Here is a 5,926-nt window from a genome sequence, read left to right as displayed (position 1 = left end):
CCATTTTAAGAGCTATTGGAATGAAACTTGATACTTATAACCCGGACCACTATATCATATGGTTATGTAAAAAAAATAGTTGAAGAAATTGGAGTATCCCTATGAAGGCAGCGCTGCCAGCAGCCAACTACGTCATTGCTCGAATGATCAGAGCACACGCATACACACATAGACGCAACGCTACATAAACTGTATGTGTATGCGTGTCAATCATGTATGTAAAAGGGGATGTGGAAGAAGCAAATCAAGAAACGGAAATTATATGTGGAAGGATTTGTCTGTGCATTGATGAATTAAGTTGCAGAAAAAGAGTTTGGAACATGTAAAAATATTATGGCCAAGGATTGCATGGCCAAGGATATATAAATTTCGGCACAGCCGATGTTAGCTTAGTATTAGATTGAAAACAGGACGGCGACTACATAATTTATTATATTTTCCTGCAACTCTATTTTTTCTTTTTCTAATGAGAATATATTAATACTTTATTAAATTCGCTTCCCAGATAAACGAAATAACTTTATTAGCATTTGCAGTAAAAATTTTGTATCCAACCGCAGCAAATATTAAGCAGCAAATATTTAGCAGCAGACTCATCCAAGTCAGCAATCCTTTTTCTTTTTGTTCGGCTTGAACACTTAGAGAAAAAAATTTTGGGACGACCACGCTCGAAAATAATATTTCAAGTGTATTATAATCTTTGAATTTAAATGGAAGCACTTTTTTGGAAGCTAATACGAATAAACTTCCTCGTTTTTCCTGCGGTACTATCAAACATTTTCACCATTATAGAATCACCCTCTTGATATAACGGTGTGACTTTCTTTTTTATTGTTATAGTATTCTTCATTATCGGCCTGAGCCGATTCTAAAATTTTCAAATATTTTCTACATTTCTGTTACTAACTTCATCTACTTTTCGCTTCGTCTAAGTTTTCTTTCAAATCATCACTAAACTCTCCTATTTGTGCTAAACCAAAAAGCATCTTTGCAGGTAATTTTTTGACGCTACGATGTTGCGTATTGTTTAACGAAAATTCGACTTTTTCAATGACCACATCCCAGTACTATCCATTCTCAGGCTCAGTGAATTTTGCAATCATAAACTTCCTAAACTTCCTAAACTTCAATTAATCCTTTCCACTTGTCCATTTGCTTCTGGCGACCTCGTAGCTATTTTTATATGTTTTATAATTGCTTCTTTCATGAAATTTTCAAATTCTCCCGATGTAAAGCCTTGATCCGATATTATACACTTCGGTCTACTATATGATCGAAAATAATCTCCTAATCCTTTAATGACTTCTTTAGTGTTTGTAATTTTCGTGGCGTATAATGTAACAATTTTCGTAAATGCATCTGCAACAACTAAAATATGCTTCTTTGATATTCCTGAATCTACGTGCCCATAATGATGAATGTGAACTGTATCAAAGAGCTTATTTCCTTTCTGTATGATATGCAAAAGACCATCTCCTTTTCCTGTTTTTGGTGAATACGCTATATATTTAAAACAATTTCTAATATGTTTTATTGTCTTCTCCTTCATATTTGGAAACCTCTGTGTCATCTTCGTATTGCATTTATCATTTTGTCCCTGCCAATATGCCCTGATTCGTCGTGATATTTATGTAATACATGCTCTTCCAAATCTTCCGGTACATAAAATACAACCCTTTTGTAATTTGTTTTACTGTATAATATACCATTTCGCATTTCGAACAGTTTGTGTTCCCTTTCTTCTAAACATTTTTTTATACTCTGAATCTATTCATCTTTTGATTGGCAAATAACTAAATTTGTTTCAAAACTATTAGATTCTGTGATCATAATGTTTGTGCACCTACTCAACGCATCTACATGTTGCATTTGTTTGCCGGATATATGCACTAGCTCGTAACAGTATTCCTGTAATTCTAACGACCATCTAGCAATTCTTGGATTAAGCTCTACTGTATTTAATGTCAAAGTCAAGGAATTACAATCCGTTAGTATTTTAAAACGTTTTCCTTGCACATAAGTTCTAAACCTGCGTAACGCATATTATATTATTGCTAGTGTTTCTAGCTCAAAACTGTGGTATTCTGCCTCTGTTTCTGGAGTGCGTTTGGAAAATAAGAAATTGGGTGTAACCGCTTATCCTCTTTTCTTTGAAGCAGAACTGCTCCAAACCATAAAGCACTGGCATCACAGTGTAATTCAGTTTCATCATTAGGATTATAGATAGCCAATACAGTTGCTTTCATCAATTTCTTTTTTAAATTTAAAAAAACAATTCAACTCATTTTCCCCAAATTCAAACTGTTTATCCTTTTTTAATAAATCATACAATTGTCTCCTAAAATAGGAACACAAGCCTAACAAACTGTGAACTGCTTGCGTCTTGTGTGGCACTGGATAGTTTTTTATATTTTTTTTCCACATATAAAATAATTTTGTTTTCCCTAATCACTTCATCAAAAATGCGGTTTATATACCCAGAAGGAGACGTTTCCGACCCTATAGTAGTATATATGTATATACATCAAGAATATTCTTGATCAGCATGAGAAGCTGAGTCGATATAGCCATGACCGTCTGCCCGTCCGTCCGTCCGTCTGTGCAAATCAACTTGACGCCGCCATCTTCAGAGCTAGAGCTGGGAATTGTATTGATGTTTCATCGATACATCGAGGTTTTTTATTTTCTTGCGGGTACTCGATATTTTAACTTCGATGTTTCGAGGTTTCTCGCATCACTAAAAAAAATTGTCATCACTTACAAAAAATTTGCGAGAAAGTAAAAAGCTAGGTAAGTTAAAAATTATAATTGTGTTTATAAACAATGAAAGCAAAAGATTAATTGAATGCCTCCTTATTTTAGGATATTGGTGTTGGCAGTGCTGTAGACATGGACAAATTTCTCAAGGATTTTAATGACAAAGGTAAACATCACAAATGAGACACACATGTGCCATGTACATATGTATGTACATATTTCCATTTTTAACATGCATGTAAATACATATGTACGTTCTTCTGTGTAGATTGCAATACTGACTCTAACGATGACAATGATGAGACACCCAATGAACGAACAAAATATGGGAAGTCTGAAGTTTGGGACTACTTTATAAAATTTTTGGAAAATGAGCTTTCTGCAATTAACGTACCATGCCCAACTTCCACCAGCCTGCCAGTCTGGTCTAGTCTGGTCTTCTGCTACACAAGAGCCACTTTTCAATTTTCTTGATTTAGGGAATTCTACAAATATTCACAGTAATGGGAAGGATTAAATTCTGGGAATTCGTCAATATTTCAACACTGAAAGCTCTGACTCTGATATTAAAATAATTATAACGTTTAATGACAATACATTTACTTTGCAGACCTCAAATGATCACAAGCTGTGTTAAAAAATTTCTTTGTGTTTCTGCAACGTCCGCTGAAAGTGAACATATGTTCAGCAAAGCTGGACTTATAGTAAGTGAGAAACGGTGTTCTCTCAAACCCAAGCAAGTTGATATACATACTTGTATTTGTAAATAAAAACGAATGGATATCAAAAGTAATCTATAACAATAATTAGTTACCATAGCTTATGTAAATTAAACGAAATATATGAAACACGTTATTTTTTGTTTTGCAATTTATAATTTATTTTTTTGAATATTAATATTCTTTCAGTGTTATTCTTTAAACGGGAATTTAACATGATTTTTACGCTCTAAGTTAAATATTAATTTAAACTTCGATACATATCGAGGTTTTTTTTTCAAAAGACTCAAAATATCGAGGTACGCAACCATCGATGTTTTACCAGCACCATTCAGAGCTATCGGGATGAAACTTGATATTGAAAATTTGCTATTGATGGCTGATTTTCTTCAAAATAATTTTCAATATTTACATCAGTATCTAATAAACTCAACATTTCGGGACTATAGTTGCTATTTTCCAAATCCTTTCGTGATCGCACGTGTCTCAGTGATGCAATAAGTGGGTCCGAAGAGGCTGCTAGCATGTTAAAAAGGTCTTCATTTTGTCTAACACGAGAAGTTTTTAATGTATTAGTGTATCTGAACCATTTGTAGTCCTTGTTTTTACATTACTGTGCTTCTTCGGATAGCTCTCCAAGTGGTAAACACTGATATTCTATTAAATCCTTTCGTAATGCTCGCCTTTGCCCTCTCTTGTTCTTTGAAGAAAGTGCTTCTGAAAGATGCTCCGTTGTAATGCTTTCAGTAGCACCCTGAAGCTTTCGTTTCCTTGTAAACGTTGAACAATCTTCCACATCTTTATGCGGCCTTCCTCTTCCTCGGCTAGTTGATGGTTGATCATCTTCGTGCTCCGAATCTACGAATGTCGTATACTCCTCAAGCCAAACTTCATTTTGTTTTACGAAATTTGCCAGATTTCTGCCGCTTGCGATCCATTTTCGCCTTAAGTTATTTTGTGTATATTTGATTTTTTGCACAATTAAATAAAACTGTCTTGAATTATATTGACAAATACTATTCAGTCCTGATTTAAGGTGTTTCCACTTATGAAGTTAAAAATAAACTGTCGCAAACGAGAGGAATAAGTAGCTCTTTATGTTATATTTTTTTAATTAACTAGGTAGAACGAAAAATCGGTATTACCCTTTTTGTATTAATTAGGTAAACAACTTAATATTTACATCCAATTAGGTAAACGGAAATAAAAACGACCAACCCACAAATAGGACAAACTTTTCATCAACTTAAATAACATTTACCTGTCTTGTCATTTTTTCCAAAGCAGGTAATTAACAATTTATCATTGCTTCGACAGTTGGCTTCAAGACTCATTACAAGCAGTCGGATGCGGCGTTTACTGGTTTCGTGGACGCAGATTGGGCAGGCGATAGGATTGATCGCAAGTCTTATACAGGATATGTATATTTTCTGGCTGGCGGACCGATATCATGGAAATCGGAGAAGCAGCGGAGTGTTGCTCTTAGCAGCACCGAAGCAGAGTACATGGCGTTATCAACAGCGTGCAAAGAAGCCATTGTATTGCGTCGATTAATCATCGAGATTGGCTGCGGAGAGGAAGATACATCTACCGTTTTGTATGGCGATAACCTCAGCGCGCAGCAATTGGCTAAGAACCCGGTACATCATTCAAGGACGAAGCACGTGGACATTAGATATCATTTTGTTAGACAAGTAGTTAATGATGGTCAGATTGTTTTAAAGTATAAGTCTACTAATGAAATGATAGCTGATACCCTAACCAAGAATCTTGCCAAGAAGAAGCATGTAGAGTTTACGAATTTGTTAAGTATAAGACAAATTTGTGGACATACTTGCATTGAGGAAGGGTGTTGAAATTATTCTCTCTCAACTCAATGCATGCATGATCACACACATACGAATATATATATGTAACTTTGTATACTCTCTCTCGAGATGCGTTAAAGAGAACAATGACTCGATGAGAGACAAATAGAAGTTAGTCGCGAATAAACTGCACAACCAACCACACGCATTCTGTTTTATTATAACAATAGATACTGGTAGCAAATATAATATCGTAAGCGAAACAACTTATAATCGTTTGAAAAAACCTAAAGTTAATAAAGTTCTATTCGGTTTCGGAAATAAGAAAAAAGTTTTACCTATCGGTTCATCTACGAGAAGGCTTTTTATAAGTAGTAGTAGTAGGAGAAGACTTTCGTAAGCAGGCTACAATAAATATCAATTGAAATGGCGTAGAAATCGGAAAATATAATGATGAAACGGAAATAAGTTCGGTAATGAGAATAAATAAGGTCGAAAACGGTGAAATTGACATTGACTGTAATGTATCGAAAAGTGCACAGTGCGAAGTAAACAAACTTTCAAAAACTATAAACCGGACTAAAGTCGACAAATGTTGAAATGCGTATTGTATTAAAAGACGATAGTCCAATTTATTCGGAC

At 34.6% G+C, this 5,926-nt stretch overlaps 1 long non-coding RNA gene across 1 annotated transcript; it reads left to right on the top strand.

Moving 5' to 3' along the window:
- The first annotated feature begins 2,711 nt into the window (after nucleotides 1-2,711).
- On the top strand, nucleotides 2,712-3,612 carry LOC124461004. Its single transcript, XR_006954893.1, has 3 exons — nucleotides 2,712-2,790; nucleotides 2,863-2,923; nucleotides 3,026-3,612. It is a non-coding gene; the product is annotated as an uncharacterized LOC124461004 (long non-coding RNA).
- Nucleotides 3,613-5,926: the final 2,314 nt, after the last annotated feature.

This window comes from Drosophila willistoni, unplaced genomic scaffold (assembly GCF_018902025.1).
Source record: "Drosophila willistoni isolate 14030-0811.24 unplaced genomic scaffold, UCI_dwil_1.1 Seg171, whole genome shotgun sequence".
Taxonomy (NCBI): domain Eukaryota; kingdom Metazoa; phylum Arthropoda; class Insecta; order Diptera; family Drosophilidae; genus Drosophila; species Drosophila willistoni.
This window is presented reverse-complemented; position numbering and strand designations above follow the sequence as displayed.